Source organism: Bombus huntii, chromosome 13 (genome assembly GCF_024542735.1).
Source record: "Bombus huntii isolate Logan2020A chromosome 13, iyBomHunt1.1, whole genome shotgun sequence".
Taxonomy (NCBI): Eukaryota; Metazoa; Arthropoda; class Insecta; order Hymenoptera; family Apidae; genus Bombus; species Bombus huntii.
The window spans coordinates 5006435-5025490 of NC_066250.1; the positions used below are offsets into that span (position 1 = coordinate 5006435).

The 19056-nt window shown below is 39.2% G+C and overlaps 1 protein-coding gene across 9 annotated transcripts in view; it reads left to right on the forward strand.

Annotated features, from left to right (window-relative positions):
- The first annotated feature begins 5208 nt into the window (after nucleotides 1-5208).
- The window catches only part of LOC126872262 (5-hydroxytryptamine receptor-like), a 158351-nt gene continuing 144503 nt past the window's right edge, over nucleotides 5209-19056 (forward strand). Inside the window, exons 1-2 of one of the 9 annotated variants that reach the window (XM_050631976.1) lie at nucleotides 5209-5430; nucleotides 11969-13391. The gene's annotated coding sequence lies outside the window, so the exon portion shown is untranslated. Of the gene's footprint in view, nucleotides 5431-9055; nucleotides 9131-9159; nucleotides 13392-14591; nucleotides 14815-19056 lie in introns of those variants that run through there. The other 8 variants (XM_050631977.1, XM_050631981.1, XM_050631978.1 and 5 more) reach the window with 8 other exon arrangements.

A 19056-nucleotide genomic window follows, 5' to 3' on the forward strand; every position in this document is an offset into this window, starting at 1 on the left:
TTTGCTTCTGCTGAGATGACGATAGCTCGGGATGGATAATTCAAAGGGACGAATGTGTTAGGGAATTTATAACGAGGATTGAAAGCAACGAGTTCATTTGAAGAATTTCCAACGTTTTGCATCTTCCAGCTAAATCCCATCGACGATTCCCTTAACGCCGGAATTTTAATAATAACAACTCTCTGGCGTGGTGTCGACCACAGAATTTACGTGTACCGTACAGTTAAGTGTACACGTACCATTCTGTACATTAAATATAACCCAGCGTCCGCTAGTCGAAGTGGCTCCCTCGACGGTTACGATGCTCTCACGTCGACCAAGGGGATCGTGTGACCAACGCTACGGGCTGTCGATGGAACCGCGATAGGGGAGAACGTCCAAGAGGTGGTAAGAGTCGATGGATTCGTGCCTCTTGCCGTTTACACCCTCTCCGCCCCGCTTCCAGCCCGTTGAACCGACTACCTGTTTCACCCCTCTTTGTCCACGTCCCTCGTAGCTAAGCTTTCACGGGATTAACGAGTGGTCCGAGTAATCTTATTAAATGGTCGCGTTTAGCGTGCTTTAATTGGTACGCCAGCGATTCGCTACGGCTCTTCGGAGTATCGTTAACCTTTTAGATTCGCATCGTGACCGCGCGAATAGAGCTTGCGAAGTTTGGCGTCGAGTGAAACTTATTTTTGAAATTTTGGTAATTACAGAAAAGACGTAAAAGTATTTTTCACGGTCTGCCTTCAGTCTCGATTGCAGTTAGGTAACGAACGAAAGGAACTGAAATAATTTTTGCACAAACAACGTTAGTCAGTTAATGAATTAAAAGATTTATTGAATTTTATAGTACGTTATTCCTAGAGTTAATCCTCCAGATTATCCGCAGATCTTCATATTTTCCTATAAAAATGGCGGACGAAATTTATATGTTGCATCGGTTTAATAGCTCAGTGGAAAAAACACGACGCGTCAATCGCATGGTTCAATTAGCAAGACAAGTATAATTCGCAATTTCGAAATTTTTTTATTCCAAAACAATTGTGTTGACAATTTCCTTTATCACGAATTTTGGTAACTCTTCGGTTCTTCTCAATCGCGATGTGTCCGTAAACCGTCCGTAATTGGTACCATCGTTACTCAAAGATCCTGACAAATATTTGTTTATTTCTTGAGATTGTTCGAAAGGGTAAATGCATCACGTCAGTGGAGCTCGTGTAAATCCTCGACTTACTCCCTTCGAATTCGTTACAACTCCTTCTATCTCATGGATATTTATTGCAATTCTCGCGGATCCGCTTGAAACTTGCAGAAATCTGCCGTTATTTCCAGCGAACTTGATCTAACCTACACCAATCATCTCCGATTCATGGGATACTACTTCAAGTCGCTCGAGATCGCAGCAACCTTCCTCTGCTACTATATCGAGCTTCAAACTCCTCCCCAACACTTTGAATTCATCGATGCCCGCCCTGTTCGGTCACAATCTACTTGAAACAGTTCCGATTGACAACATTTATCGCCCAATTTAGTCGATAACTTGGAAAGGTGATACTCAGACTATCGATTCGTTTCCAGATGTACGTGCCTGTTCCTTTTCTCAGCTTTCGTATTTATAATCAGTCGGTTATTGAACACATATTTAATAGCAAGCCGCCAGTTCCGCCGAATTTCAGTTTGTTGATTTTTTATTATAGCCCATACTCGACTGTTTCTCGGCAACGAGCATTTACGACATCGAAATGTACGGCCATTTGTTATTACTGGAAAATCGAGGGCCGATATTTAGCCGATATTTAGCCAATATTTGTGCAATATTGGCCTCGCTTCTCGTTGATATCGCTTACCCGTCTATTCAACCTGTCGCACAGACAAAAAGAATTCTTCGTCTTGGACTTTAAACGCCAGTTTCCCAACACACACCAAAATGAGTAAGAGAGAGAGAGAGAGAAAGAGATGAACGAAGGATGTAATTCCTCGAAATATAACTTCTTCCAATGAAACACGTTATCTTTAGATCGAGATTGAAATCCAATAGCGTGTCCTTTATTCCACTAGAAGTTATTAAAGCACCTCTGCTATTGATATCATTCAATGAGACGCAATTACAATCGTCGAAATTTCTAGCAGCTGCTCTAAGTTAAACACCATCAAAAATCGAACGATTAAGAACCGTTTTGTTATTCCAACTGCTTCCTAAAATGATTCACCGTGAAGAAACGTTACAATGATTCCACGAATATTGTGTATTCTATTATCGCTTCACCGATGTGAATAATAATAGTCGTGTTTCGTTATAGTATCAATATAATGTCAAAATGTTTTTAGTATAAAACACGTAATATATTCATAAAATATATACGAAAATCTCGAACAAGGATTTATAGTACATTTTGGTCGAAATTGGATCAACTGTAGAGTATGGTTCTACGATCGATCGTTTTGGTACACACAGCTTGCGGATATTTCGTCGGGGCAGATATTTCCTTTCGAAGGCCATCCAATGTTGAATACAAGAAGCACGTTAGGTTTCTGAAACTTCTGGAACAGTGTACCTTACAAACTGCTTTTTCTCGAGATGTGTTCAATATGTTTTGGTCTCATGTGCAAGGTCTCCAGAGAATCGTAGTTTTTCAAGAAATTCCTGAAGCATGGTGTTTTCCTGATCGATTACACGCGTGCATTCTCACACGTTGATCAGGTTCGCTACTTGGTGATTAAAGGGCACCTGAAGCTTCGTCGACCCCGATGTAACAAAGCTCCCTGCTATCGATACATCCAGCAGGGGAGCATTGAAAATAGAATGAGGGTGTCGATGCGCTCGTCAATGAACAATCCAGACGTAATGTACATCTTTTTCTGAGCGAAAAAAAAACAGGATCGTGCGTTGTTTGTTCGTAACGAGGGAGAAAAACAACGCGTCCGTACGGCGAGCCACGATAAACCGCATAACGAATCGACTGTAAAGCGATGGCCTTCCGATCTCTCGCGTTACGCACGCCGCGTTTTATCTCGTTAATACGCAGAAAATTTTACAACGCGTCCGCTTAGCAAAAGCTTCGCTGACGGCCGTGTCATAATCGAGATCCGATAATGGAAAATTTGGATAATCGAATCTCGGTTAACCGAGACGTTATTCTGCCGGGTCTCTCTCCGCTGGAAATCCGGCTGTGCGAGCGTGAACGTTTTAACGTCGTTCGATGCTAATCGGCGAAATTTATTCGCGTCAAAAACTCGAGCAGCCCGCGGAAAGATGGCAGTTATACGTTTTTATCGTTCTTAAGACGTTTGGAATAGTTAGGTTCGACCCTCGCGAGATTAATGGCACAACACGTGCCGAGATAATCTTTAGGACAATCAGTGAATTTCAGATTTCGAACGTTCACGACGATTGAATGATGATATATATTTGTGCAATCGCGTTTTTATTAGTACGTCGTACTGTATTTCTTGTATTTCGTGAACATTCCAGTATGCTTCTTCAGGGAGCACCGAAAGATTTTCCGGCAGAAGATAGTAGTAAAAACACGAACTACAAACGTATCAACGAGTAGATTGTTATAATTTTTCTGCGAGCAAAGATTCCTTCAGCTATACAATCTCGTTATAAATGAAACTCTGTCTGGATTAACTTAGATACTTTAAAACTTGTGCGTATTATATCCTGTACTATTATACAAATAATTTCGTTCGTTGTTAAAAGAAAAATCCATCTCGGAAGGGTTAAGTCTGGTTTACGATGTAAACGTGATTTTGCTGCTATTTTTGTAGTTAGAATTTTTTATACTTATTTTTATCTATTTCTTTCTACTTATTACGAGAACTGTTACAGTTTCGAAATGATAGATAACTCGCTTTAACTGAGAAGAGCAGCGCAGAAAATTATACAGTTCAGTAATAATCATAAATCATAGTACAATCGTTCTAAACGTTCCAATTCCACAAAAATGTCCGCAAGAAAATTCTTCTCTTTCGATGTGTCATAGGTCGAACCACTGCTCGTTAAGGGAGTGGGTCGGGTTAATCGTACTTGGTGAAAAGTCACGTCAACGCTATCGACGACAATTCAGCGTCTCTGACAGGTCGAGTCGATCAAATCTTGGAACGCTTCGGCGAGGAAGATGGAAAAGGTGTGGGAAAGTCAAGAGACCGTACATCCCTCGGAGGACTGGCGGAGTTTCCAAAGAAAACAGTTGCTGGTGACGAAGTTGATTCGATGCTTGTAATTCTTCGAGAATCCAAACTCGAACGTTTTCTTCTTGCTTCTACTTTCCGCCTCTTTCATTCTGATCGTTTCATTGGACAAAGAAGCGCGGTAATTTAGATCGCTCGTGATACCTCGCGATATTTCCTTGTCTTCCTCCTTTTTATTTCATAGTTCCACCCTATAAGAAGTTTAAGATCCTGCAACTTCTTCCGTCTGATATTTGCCGCTGAGAAATTCTCTGTATCATTTACAAGAAACTTTTCAAAATTGTCTGGTCTTACTGAAAATATTTCTTCCTGAAGCAGGATAGAATATTAATCAGTGAAAATCTTTCTAAGGGTCTGTTCGCAAGACAAATTTTTGATCGTGTTTTTTAACGTTTAATGAAGCTTCAATTGATGCCAAGCGTTTGTGTGTAATAGACAGAGAGAGTTTCGTAACGCGAAGCCAAATTACTCGTAAACTGTTCCTACGAGAAAATGTTTCAAATAAAAATTGAATATAAATCATACGCATTTTTACATGTGTATTTTTATGTGTTACATATATTTGAACGTGTCTAATAATACAGAAGACATTATCCTTTTCTATTGTTCCAATTGTACCAACTATATACGAATAGGTCATCTTTTTTTTTCTTCAAAAAGCTCTGCAATTACTCTCACGCACACATTCACGAAATACCTTATCTCCATTCAGAAAACCAGAATACCTAAATAATGAATATTCAGAGTATTTATCTCCGTCATTAATCCCGAATCGCTTGCACGGTGGTTCGCTGGACATCTCGGAGTAGATAAGGCGTTCCAAGGATGGGTGACGGTGTAGGTGGCATCGTTGGCCGTGTAGGGTGGCCGAACACTCGAGTTGTCGGGGGTTGTAGAGGGAGGATGGAAGGTTGCCGCGAGGCGAGCCGAGTTAGCGCCTGCGTAATACCATCTCTGTCTACTTGTCAGCCAAGCAGAGCTGCCACCACCCTGCCCGCTTTTCCTCTCGCCGCTACTCGATAACAAACTCCACAGTACCAGTACTGGCACGGTACTCCGGACCACCGGGTCGCTCGAACATCGCGCCGTTTCCATCGGGAACCGTTTTCACCGGATATCGATATCCGTGTTTACGCGACAGCGCATCGACGGCCGACGTTCGACTCGGGTTTAACCGGATCTGAACACAATTTTCGACCGGGTGCAATACGATCCAGCGCTGGATCTGTGGCAAGTCAACGCATCACGACGGTACATCCTTTCGGTTTTCCTGTGACAAATGTCTCTCCTTTAACATTCCTAATGCACGTTTCTTCATTTATTCCGATTCGTTACAATTCACGTGATTTTCGATCGGACGCGCACGATCCAGCCGTGGATCCGTGGCGAGACAAGGCGCGATGAGCACCCTTTGACTTTTCTTTGAACAATTCTCTCTCTCCCTTAGCATCCTTAACGCATGCTCTTTTTTCTTTTTTAATTTATCGTAATTTGTTAGAATTCATTCGTTTTTCGAAAGGTTGGATCCAACACTAAATCCGTGACTCGTCCGAGTGAACGCGTCACGACGGTACGTCGCTTCGATTTTCCTATGACGAATTTCCCTCCTTTCGCATCCCTGACATAACGATTTAATCTATCTTAATTTGTTTAAATTTATTTGTTATATGACGTGAAAGTTTCCAAAGGATCGAACAGATCTAGCGCATTAGAAGGAGCGTTTTTGTTTTGAAACTTTAAAGTTTCTTTCCAATTCGAATGAATGCCTTAACGATCGACGCGAGGAAACGGCACACCTCTCTGCTGATACGCTTGTTATGGTGTATAACTTGTTGCTCGGTCCTGCACCAGTCGCTTGGATCGCTACTGTGATTTTAAATAAATCGCGAGTCGAGTGTTTGAATATCATGTTACCAGCAGCCTCGTACGATATTCCTGTGATCTATCTATTCTTTCATTTTTGGAGGGCCATTTATGGATTCTCGTTGAGAAGTTCGATAGAAGGTGCGAGGAGAGGAGGATCGACGAGACAACGAGGAAGGGAAGAATCACAGGGAGTTTTCCTCGTGTTAGACGAACCCTCTCGTTATTTGCGGCTTAGGATGACCGATAGCAAACACGTTCGTTCTATCTTCGATATTTGCTCATTGGATTATACGCTTTCCCTTTCCCCCTGCTTCTCCTGAAGGTCCAAGGAAGATCGAGTTTCTGTCGATCGAAGGTTCAGTGACACGCAAACATTCGCACCTTTGTTGGCATTTGGGAACTCGAAACTCCTTTACAGTTTCAACTTCAACAAAGAAAAGAAAGAGAAGGAAAAAAAGGGAAAACGTAGCTGAACGTTTCTCTCGTTCCCCGATTTGCATACTACTCCAAATGGACAAACAACTCGAAAACTTAACTGCACGGAGAAACTCTTGAGTTGTTCCTTGAAAAAAAAGAAAAATAAAAATAAAAGAGAAGACGAGAAATTGGTGTTCATTCAAACATAGCTCGATAATGGAAACAAATTGGCAAGTCTCGGAGACGAGTGTCGTATCTTTACGATTCCGTCGCTCGTTTCCTGTTCTTCATCCTGTGTCTCATCTCAATCGAGAAGTTTAGAGATTCGTGGATCAGAAATACTCCCACGGAAATGAAGTTTCTCTGAGCCCTGGTTCTCGTCATTTCTGCATGCTCCTGTGGAAGAGGTTATTCGCTTTCACCAACGCGTTTCAATGTCCATCTACGTCAAGGGAATAAAAGGTGCACGCGGAGAAAGCGGCAGTGGCTGATCGTCGCTTCGAGGTGAGATCGTCACGGGTTTCAATTTCACGCGTGGAAATATCGTGGGCCGTAACTCGCGCGTTCATTCTTCTATCTCGTTCCTCCTTTCTGGCTTTCCTTCGTCATCCCCCTTTTGTTATTCTCGCACTCCGCGGGGAGAAGTCGATCCCCTCGTGACCGAGCCCGCCGACAGATTGAATCTTTCGTTCGCAGATCTCTCGGTCGTTGGCGAACGCAGCCCGAAAAACGAAGGGATCTACTCGAAAAAAAAGCGGTCCACTTTTCGTTTTAGTGCGAATGCCGCTTTATCGTTGCGTTGTTTCTCCCCCCTTTCATCCCTGTCACTATTTTAAAATGGAAATCCGGAATTTTATCGCTGCTCCTTCCGCTCTAAATTCTGTCTCGTTGCCTTCTCTGCTTTTCCGTGTAAGTTAGTGTCCTTTAAAGAATAAAGGGTGGACGTTCATTTTACACGATCGAAAGTTCCATCCTCCACTCGGCTTTAATCCTCTTTCCTCCTTCCGAAAGATTCGATTTCGAGATTTAGCCGGCCGATAAATTGAATTTGTTCTGAGTTGTCCACCGGAAGGGATGTTACCTCTTCGGTCAGCAGAGGTTTTGCCATCGTTTCATATCGCGTTGGGAACGTTTGATGTCGTAAAGCAGGATGTGCATTATGATCGAATTGGTAGCATGCGACCGTGTGTCCACGGAAATCGCGTTATCATTGAAATTCCGGATCTCCTTGGGCCGGTTGTCACCGTGAATCGCCATCGAAATCGTTTTCCACGTCACGCCTTTGATCGTGAGCTCCACGCTGAAATCTAAATTCTACGAACCACCGAATTTCCAGCTATTTCTCTGATCACACTGATATCAGACCGATTCCTAGATCCAGTCAGCTGACAAATTGAATTTTTCTTGGCTGTCTCTCCGGCTGAAACGGGCGTTTCCCTTTTATTTATTAAAATCCCTAGATCTGACCGAGGATCTCCTTTCGTTTAACCAATGGCAGATAAATCGAATACAGCAAACAGCTGGATCAGGGCTGTACGGTTTCTTGGTTCGCTTCGAATCGTCTGGAATCGCTCCGAGAATTAAGCAATTACGGTTTCTTTCGACCGGCATTAACCTGACCTCGATCAATTCTCGCTCCCTGCAGCTTCTTTTTCTCGTCCATCTGATTCTGAACTATCTCTAAAGCTCTCCCTCTCTTTCGTTCTGGGCCCGACTAACCGCAACAACATTGTCTAGAGTTTTCCCATTAAAGAGACACGTCGCTGCTGTTTGCACGCGATGCACTGCTTCCTCAAATCACCCTGGGCGGACTCTGCTATTCACGCGAACAGACGATGACACGCGTCGTAATTACGGGATGGTATTTACGTTTACTAGTTCAAGTTCCACTGCAACGTTTCGTTTGATGAAACAAACCATTGTTGTTCCCTGTCACCTGAAAGCTTCGGACCTTTGTAACACAAAGTCGACGATTAATCGAAAATTCGCGTATCAGATGGCGAAAATCGATCTTATCAGAATCTTCTTAAGCCATTAAATGGTCCCTTACGAAGTTGAAACAAAGCCAGAGCGAGACACGAAAACTTATTATTATTATTCATTTGTTTCATACGGTGAGCGATAGAAATATGGCTATTCCTATTAAATAAATTCTTGCTAAATTATGTATAATTTACTAGAAATATCTTGTAACTTCTATATTTATTTTCAGATTTATTCAAAACTTTGCCAATATAATCATGATAGTCGAGTGTTGTCACAACGAGACTAATGAAATTGCAGAATGTTTCGCGCAAGACACGCGATACATCGTCGTTGGCTGCCATCTGAAATTTTCGAACCTTTCTGCCACGACTTCGGCGATTAATCGAAAATTCGCGTATCTAGCGGCAGCTCTCGTTCTCATTAAGCTTTCTCGTTTTCTCTGACGTTCCGATTGTTCGATTCTATCTTCGATAGGTTTCGTATCTACCGAAAATTCTATCTGCCAAAGACAGACCACCTGGTCTGCCGCCTTCCTTTCGTTTCGATTCCGTAGAATATTTGATCGCGAAACGAAGGAAATGCATTGACTTCTAACGAGCCTATATTTCCTTAGGCAGTTTCCTTTCCTTCTCCTGCTAAGGTGGCGAGGAAATTTCTCGAGTTGCAGTTTACTGGGTCAATGGTGAGTATTATTCGACCGGTTGGTCATTCTGTGACTTCCCTTCGCTTCTTTTATCGATATAGCTGGGTGGGAATCGATGGACTATGAAGAAATTGAGAAAGTAATTCTATTCTCTACGATATTAAAAGAATGAGATAGTATTCGAACCCTTGCTCACATTCTTTCTCAGATTTATTAACACTATAATGTAACTTCGCTATCATTCTTATATCCGTAACGTTTGAAACAAATCTGAAAAAATATATAGAAGTTACAATATATTTAGTATAAGCGTATATTTCGCAGATATCAAGAAAATAATTAAGCAGTTAATTATTCATTGTAATAGTAATAGGTTTCGATATTCAGTTCACCGAATTTCTTCATTTTATCACTTCCAGTTTTAATGGTTATTCGTACGGTAAATCAATTTTTTATTAAATATTATACGTTTGTAATAAATGTTTTGTAACTTTTATATACATTTTCAGATTGCCACAAAATTTTACTAATATAATTACGAAATTCTTTTCTCGTTAAGGTGGCGATGAAATTTCAAAATATTTTACATAACACGTACGATATGGATATAGGGGTTTTCTATGGTGAATTGTTCAAATACTTTCGCGATGTAAGTTTCGCTTTTTTACTTTCATATAGAGTTCTTCATCGTTGTGGCCAGGCGATGCTGAAATTTCTCTGTTGTAAGTGGAAGAGATTCTTGAGGATGTTCTAGCATCGTATGACTTCGAGATTCCATCGTAGTCCACGAGATTCTTTCGTCACGTTATTCGTCGAAAGAATAAGAGAAATATTCGATCTGCTAGCGATCGTTCGGTCCTTTGTTCGCCTCTCGCTGGCGATTATTAAAATTTATTGGTTTATCGAGCATGATGACCCTCGCTTGGCAGAACGTAAGGTCGAAGGATTAAGAAAGGTCGTTAACAGGGTCACCTTTATCCTCCATTGCGTGCTGGAAATACTTGAATAATTCTACGCAATACGTTACATAAGGTGTCGTAACCCATTTGATGTTTCTGCATGCAGTTTCATCTTCCTTTCCTCTTAGAAAACGATAGAAACAAGGACATTATAAAACAACACTTTGTGGAAGAAAATTTTCTGAGCGATGCTCCTCTGGAATTCTGAAGTCTTCCTGGAATTGCTGAATCATAGCAAATCTTTCGTCTTGAAGTATTCATATTTTATCGAATTTTTAGAAAAAATGTCTCATTTCAAAGTAAATCGTAAACGACAGGAGAGGAACACATTTTTGTTAATTTGTTGATTTTTAATATCCTTATGGTTCGTTTTAATATAAAACAGCTGAAAGTGGAAAGAATCTGTCAGATCCAGCCAAAGGCAAAATCGTTACAACAAACGCTGTTTTAATGTTTATATTTATAAATAATATTTTAATACTCGGATAAACAATATTGTCTAAACTATGAGATGCACGGAAAGCTACATTACGTTCAGCCTGAAAATCAAATAAAAAGAGAATACTCGTAACACAGGTTTTATCGACAACATTATATTCTACTAAATTTTTAAACCGTTGCATTGTAAAAAACGAAAAATGTGATTTATCGTATATTCTTCGTCTACGCACTCCAATTATTTTGTATATTTCTAGAAAGAAATGTTTCTCGTATATACAGGGGATTCCCGGTGGAACGATTCTGTTCTATTTGCTTTTCATTCCGCTTATTAAGCGCGGTCACAAATTTTGCTCTTGATCCTCTTATCGGATCCAATTCGGTCCGGCGTCTTATCGGCCTACAAAAATTCCCGTCGCGGTGCAAGGACTTCGTCCCAAGGAATGATTTCCTTAATCCGCGGCTAGGAAAGAGAAAGAAAAATAGAAGGAAAAGGGAAGAGGTCTCGGTAGTCCATTGTCGTCGGCGATTTTAAATCGTAGCGAGTCAATTAATCCGCGCGGTCCTCCTTCCTGAATGTTGAATAACGGCTGCCGACGTGTATTAATTGGAACTCGATGAGAGGATTAAGGACTAAGTGGCTGGCTGACCTTTTCCTCGAGATGTCTACCTTTTTCACCGTTTCACATTGCTGGGTTCTGCTTTCTCTCTCTCTCTCTCTCTCTCTTTCTCTCTGTATCTTTCGTTTCGACGAACAAGCTATCATTAACTTTTTCTTACCTGGTCGATGAAAATAAGAAGAGAAGAGGAAACGTAAAAATTAATTGCCGATGGAATGTTAGATCGTCGACTGGGACGTTTCGTTATGAACAAAGATGGAGCAGTTTGGCGTGGAAAGTATAAGATTTTGAAATCTGGGACAAAGTACGGCCATTTCTCGAGGAAGATCTCGAGTCAGTAGTAACGAGATACTTCATTCCAGTTCCTATCTACTTTGCTTCTGCGAAAGAATCACGATATTTCTGGATTCAATTGCAGCTTCAATCCGTACAAAAGCCACCCCTATACTTTAACAGATTTCGCTCGAGGATCTCGAACCCCTTTCCAAAGACGCAAACGATTTCGAAGTTTTGCTGGAAAATAATTTGCCAGCTGCTCGCTGAGCAAACATCGACATGCTATCTCAAAGTCGACGAAGATGTCCCAAAACGTTGCCCGGTCGTAAGTTCATAGAGTTGAACTCTTCGTTTCACGATAAACTAGCTGCGGCCGGAAGTTCTGGCTCTGCAGAGAGGAACCTGCCTTCCTGAAAGCGCACGGAATACTGATAGGAGCTCGTGTAAACCTGTAACACTCCCTATCACACCTTCCTCTTTCGTCATTCACCCCAAACACTACGATTATTCTAGAGAACCACTGTTGGCTGTTCGAAACCATCAAAGAAGCAAATTTTTCACAATAATCAAAAATATTCTAATAGAATATTCACAGATTATTTCTAATAAACATCGCGATGGCTCGTTGAATTTTCGGTTGGACGAATAGCAAGAAATTTATGGAGCTACCAAAAAAGAAAAAAAAAATAATAAAATTGTACGAGGAGGATACAGGTACATAAAGAGGAATATTGTCGTAAGTGAAGGAAATAAAAATAGAATATAGAAGGGTCGCGTTATGGTGATAAATACATCGTACTTTGATTCACGGAAATGTCATTCATAAACCTGGTATATCGATTAGACATTCGAGTTAACCCTGCTGTGACATTTGAGTCGTTTTCCATCGGATCGTATTTTTCTACCCTTCGAAAGTTTCTTAAACTTGAGGAAAACACGGGGAAGAATGTATTTATAAAGTTACATTTATAAAGTAACAATCGTGTGCTACAGATTTTATTAAAACATTGAAAGATTTTTCCTCGTTTAAAGTTGAAACTGAAGTAAAGCCGAGGCATAAAATACTATTACGGAAGCCAGAAGCATAATTATTTATGCTATACGCTACATTCTTATTAAATGTACAATAATTTGTAATAAATATCTTGTAATTTCTATAAATACGTATTTTCGGATTTGCCTGAAACTTCTCCAACACAATCATGATAATCAAGTCTCACGATGGTGCTAATGAAATTTCAAGATTTATCGTACACATAATATATTCATAGGAAGTGTCTACAAGTGTTCGAATAATTTCGTGGCCTGTGTAAATCCTTCGAGGACCGTGGCAGGGGTTAAAGAGGGGTTGTAGTTACATAAAGACGACGAAGAAGTATACTTGAGCAACCGAGGTATTTAAGCAGCCAGGGTTAAACAGGGGTCGTAGTTACATAAAAACACACTCAAGTGTACTTGAGAAACCAGGGTATCTAAGCAACTAAGGATTAAACAGGGACTGGTAGTTATATAAAAACACATCGAAGTGTACTTCAACAGCCAAGGTGTTTAGTCTCTAGAATAGTCGATGATGAACCTTTTCCCCGTATTGCGAAACGTCGAACGAAAAACGGGGCCGGCCAGGTGGCTGCTACTTTCAGCTGCTGCTAAAACGTGACCCGACACTAGATTATCGGCCGTCGTGATTGGGTATTCGTTCGAAATAAATGGCCGCTAATGGTATTTCTGGTAGGTGTCTCGGCCGATAATGCGCGTATCCGGTGCAGCTAGCATTAAAGCGACGAAAACAGCGCGTTGCTAGCCACTTCGTTGCCTCTGTCTCGCTAATGATTCAACGTTTTAATCGTTCTCGTCAAACTGTCCACGTCTGCGAGCGGATCATCGCCGTTTGGATCACGTACCACCGGGATAAGGCATTCTAGACGAGCAACGTCGCGCATGCAGACGATGCAACAACGATGGTGTGCGTCGTCGTCCGCTGAGATTGGCCTTGCCTAGAGATTTCAGGTATGAGCCAAATTTTCCTACGAATTCACAGCCTCCAGTGACTTTTGTGCCATGATAAATTACTGATTCATTGTTTACGAAGGATGTGGTAGAGGCGGGTTGGCGCTCGTGCGGATATAATATTCGAGGCTGATATATTCGAGCTTTGTCACGAGAAATACACTGGGAAATTTGTTTTGTTATTTAAGGGAGGAATTATTTTTGCTTGAAAATGATCAAGTTACGTCAAGTATACGTTACTGATAGACGGCAGATGTTTATGCATTTAGAGAAAATCTAAAATTGTGATAAATGTGTATTGTATGAAAATTACGTATTTACTGGATGCAATTAAATTCTTTATCTGGCTTCTATCTGTTTTTAATAAATACATAAAATTATGCATTTGCATAAGCATCCGCAATCTGCTTATTAACGATGAACCAGTATTTCTAGAAGGATTTTCTTCTCTTCGTATCTCTATAGATTCTCATAAAAAGCTGTTACCTAGAGCTAGAGATTTTTAGCATTCTACGTATAATAAATTATTATCTAGAAGATTGGGTATTTTCAAAGAAATCATGCATACAATAAAAATTCTAATATTATTCTGCAATTCGCATCGAATCAAACCGTGACACTTTTGTATTATTCAAGAGCGAGGGGCATTTAATTTTGGCAGAGTATTCCCTTGTATTTTTTAACTACTCTATTTACCATAACTTTCTACCTACAGGAATATTCGCTTGTATTCTTTAACCACTCTATTTACCATAACTTTCTACCTGAAAGATTACGTATTTCAAAAAATCTTGCATCCCCGCTTAATACATATTCTAATATTATTCCGTCATTCATATCGAATCAAACCGTAATACATATTACTTTATTATTCAAAAGCCTGGGGTATCTTTCTAACCAAAATGTTTCGGAATTGATCGTAGAGAAACGAAAACATGCGCATAAATTGTCCATGAAGTGTAAACATCTGTGCTCGCGTTCCTCATTCAGCAAAAAAAGGGACGTGTTCGACGAACTGTGATATCGTATCATTGCTTGTCAAGCGCAGAGGCATTTCTTTTTTCTGAACGTCTTCCATGTTATCGCAGTGTGTTTTGGTTTTCACTCGGCCGAATAAACAATTCGTGAATCGTAGAGTTCGACACAGGTCGGTTTTGAGGTGTGTTTGGGTCGCGTTATTACTCGTCATTGTACGCAGTTTAGTATTCGCTCAGCCTTCGAAGTGCGCGTACGTACCATGGCGTTCTCTAAAATTTCTAGAATATTTATAATTACGTTACTTTTATTAACTGTTGGCGTGCTATGCTCGTTTTACGATCGCGGTTACGTGTTAAACCGATATATTTATTAATTTTAAACACGCGAGTGCTGTAATCACAAGGTTTGGCGTACCCTCCGGCAATATCCCGTAATCTGACAATGAGTGAGTAAGCCCGACAGAAATTTTCCAATATTTAATACCATCGTAAACTTTTTATAGCTGTATAATAGCATACGTTATATAATAGTCAATATATTCATTATCGTTATTAAAATCGTCGAATAAAGGGAGCGATTGATCGAAGTGGTATATGACGAAATTTTAACTTGAGAAAATTGTGAATTTATTAATTAATCTTTAGAGTGGAAACATTTTTACGGTACCCTTAAGCTCAAAACGCGAAACTTTCGTGCTTGATGCGTTTCTCAGTAAGCAATACTCGCACAAAAATTCACTTAACGTCTTCAAACGTTCTAAATTAAGGTTATCATAAAGCTTTTGTGAAATAACATTTTTTGCGAGAAATTCGAGTCTGTCGAGATAGCCCGGGCACGGAATACTCGCTTTTACAGTTTAAGGGTTAAATTTTAACAGAGAAATCTATGGTCTAGTAGAAAGGTCTATTCTAAAGATTGAAACATACCGTTATGTACATGCAATATTATTTATAAAAATTTAGAAGATCGTAGCAAAGCGTGATAGATAAATATCTGTTCAAAAAATGCACCTGTGCTACTATTTTCTCGTCGAAGCATTGATTAATTAAAATATTTTAATATTAAAATATTTTAAAATTAAATATTTTAATATTAATTTGGTACCAAATAATAGCAACTAGGAATAGATAGATAATTAACAATACAAAATTAGGTACATTCATTCTCGTTAGTGCAGGAATTGAATAGAGTCCAATCGGATGAAAAGCGGTAGAAACCATAACTTAAGAAAGTAAACTTTTAATGGAGACATCTGCATGCATTTAAACATTAAAACGCATTGTTACGCTTATTCATAAAGGCCTGAAAATTCCTAAGAAAGCTCCCCATAGTCCAAAACGCTTGCAACACATTTCCATTTCCAACCCATTAATTTAATTATCGCATTTTCATTAAAACAATTGAACATTTCGTTGCTTAACTAAACGACGAAAGCCAGGTATTATTTCCTGTAGAAAAAAAAAAAACAGAAAAGAAAAAAAAGAAAGAATTTGCGCGAACGTTCGTTTGTATCCAGAGAATGCTTTCGAATCGAAAGGAGGCTTTACCCTTGCGTTTTTCGCTCTGCCGATAGTAGCAAAGAAATTTATGCGTTCCCATTCGAGGCTTTTATTCAAGCCGCACCTTCCATTTACCCAGTGTACGGATCGAGAGGCGTCCGGTTAACGATTCTACAGTCAACGAAGCTTCGTTCTTCGCCGAGAACTCGGTTAATTGTGCCGATAGTTTCGTTTCATTAGCGACTAAGCTATCAAATCGTTTTGCCATCGAATACGGGATTTGCTGATCGTGAGTCCACTTGAGCGAAGAATAAACGAACTTGCCGCGAAACACCAATGGTATATGTGCAAATAAGAATAGAAATTTCGCCAGAGCACGCGAATACACGGTTCAACTGCAAAGATAAAGCATCGAGGGGTTTACACCGAACAGGAAACCCCTTTGGCAATCTGAGCTTACCCTCCACGTCGTATTTCCTTCTGTTTCGCATCTTTTTGTCTCGTCGCTGTAATATTTATTCCGTCCTTTATTCTATTTACACGCGAACGTCATCGAAACGATACACCGTCGTCGATTAATATTTCATTCGGCTTCGATCCGATCGGAGGTCGACCTCCGACATTCGTACTTGACACATTACGTAAGAACATAAGAAACGTAATTTCATAATCAACTTGAATCGTGGCTCCTTATCCCTCGAGGACGAAACGTTTTAACTCGTTGACTGCCACGTGAGTTTTATATAGTTTGACGTGGGAGTCGTGAGAGATCGAAACACGCTATATCATGGCATTTAAATTTTGAAAAATATTACACTGTATTTTGTGCAATTTTATCTGACGATGTTATATAAATCGTTTATATTGGTGAGAATTTTTTAGTCCACGAAATTTGTCTTGTTTGAATCATTCTAAAAGATTTAGTGACGTGTTAATTAATCAATCAACTTGTATTAGTTTTCTTTTATATTTCTATTGAAAGTAAATAGTTATAACGATGTGTCTTATTAGACATATCTTAAGCAATGAAACAGTACGTAGGAAATAAACGTGTTCTTTACTTTCAGTGTATGTGATTTCCATCGAAATGTTCTAGTAATAACTTTCCCTGGAATAATTTTGCTATTTTTGCAATCTACGCGTTCAAACGATTCGATTAATGTATGTATAATATGTCGTATTTCACAAAACGTGGCTTTGCTAGAAACATGCATATAAAGCGAAAGACAAAATTAATTAATTACGAAATTATTAGTTACGCGAAAGTTATTAGTTTCGTCGTTTGCGGGATTAAGTTGCGATCGTAAGATAAATATTATGTTCGGCGATGAAAGCATTATCGTAGACGAATTACTCGCTTGATTTTCAGCGAAAGCTATAACGAAAGAAAAATACAAACCTATTTATAAATACGTATTTCGAATTGAAATCTTCTCTTCGTGACGTTTTATTATTATTAAAGATATTAAAATATTGCTTCGTTACAGTTTCTCGTGAAACTTTATCAATCTGTGAACTATTTTTAGAAACCGTCATCATCGATCCTAGCAGTTTAAACTAACTTTTTATTTTCAACTATGTTGTATTAAGATATTACATTTTAGTGACAGAGAGACATCGATACAAGAAAGACAACAAGAATTTTTCAGATTTTACGAAATATCAAAGTTTCATTAAAAATGGAATGTGAAGTTTGCCCTCTGGGAACTTAACTTTTCAGTCAAAACTTATACTCATGAAATACTTATCGAATAAAATTCAACGACACCAATTTTAAGTTTTAGCAATCTTGTCGTTCAAAAGTGACTGTACGAAAAAGGTAACAAAATTTTGTATGGCTTTCTTCCTCATATGCGTGTTAGATAGATCGTTCGTCTTTGTTGCTACTATGAGCGTCACTGGACACTGTCTCGTGGAAATAGAAAAGTACGAGTAATATTCGTATAGCTTAGGCTATACATCTCTGCACTTGTGCAACCTTCGTGATAGATGTTATTTGGCAAATTATAAATTTATACTAAAGCGATATTCCGCTACTCTGAGCACTATACGTGTTTAAATAAATAACACGACTTACCGTCTAAATGATTATCACGTTAAAACAAGTCATGCAGTACGTCAAGAATAAAAATAACTTTTGAACCAATGGATTGCTAAACTCGAAACTGTCATAGTTCGTTTCTATTCATTTGCCATGAGAAAATGCACAGAAAGTTAAAAAGAAAAAAGAAAAAAAGAAAGAAAGAAAATAATCTCTAAGAGGAAAAGTTTGCCCAAAATGGACGTCGAAAAACGTTTTTGAACTTTCGGCTAATGGTTTCGAATCGATCTTGCAAAAAGCTTGTCGTATCATCAACGAACGTGCGCGATATTGAAACTCATTGAAAGTTGCTGATTCTATTCAACTTGCGTACGAATCTATCGAGCAAGTTTTCCATTGAAGGTGTTTGATCGATCAAAGTGTGTCTTATCTCGAAAGTCAAGGGTGAAGAAAGATCAAGGAAATTTTCTTTGAAGAATAGTCACCTAGGAAAGGAAGTCGGCTTGTCCTTACGGCAAACCCCTTGTTCCTTTAATCTAGATTTCTCGTGAATCTCACACGGTGCAGCCTCTTTTAAAGCTCCGTCCTCCCAAAGAAAAACGGCTAACTTGTTGAATTCACGTTGAAGAAGACCAAGCTTTGAACCGGTTTCGGTCTCTTCTTTTTCGCCGTTTCAGAGGCCAGTCAATTAGTCTGTGATATTTAGAAAGCCCCGACTCGTGTCCGTTTTTCTTCCCTTCGTTCCTTTTTGTTGAACAAACTGTCCTGTGTTTGATTTTCGAGTGTACGAGTTCTACGAATACGAGTTTCATCGGCTACGATATTGTATGTTGACAAATGATCTTCTTTGAAGTTTATTTTGACTAATTGTTTAAGACTAAACGAATAAGGTTAATATGATTCTTGATATTTAGTGATGTAAGTATGCTTTATGCCTGACATTCGTTTCTTTTAATTAAGTCCACTTATTTTTCTTCTTTTACCTGTTATTGGATGAGATCTTTTTTATGCAATTTTATATTTTCATGAACATAACTGAAGAAATGGAACATAAATAGATATTTGTTTCAACTAATAAACGTATACTTCACTATTAACAAATATTTCACTTTGAATATTTTATATCGTTTTGTATATTACGAGCATT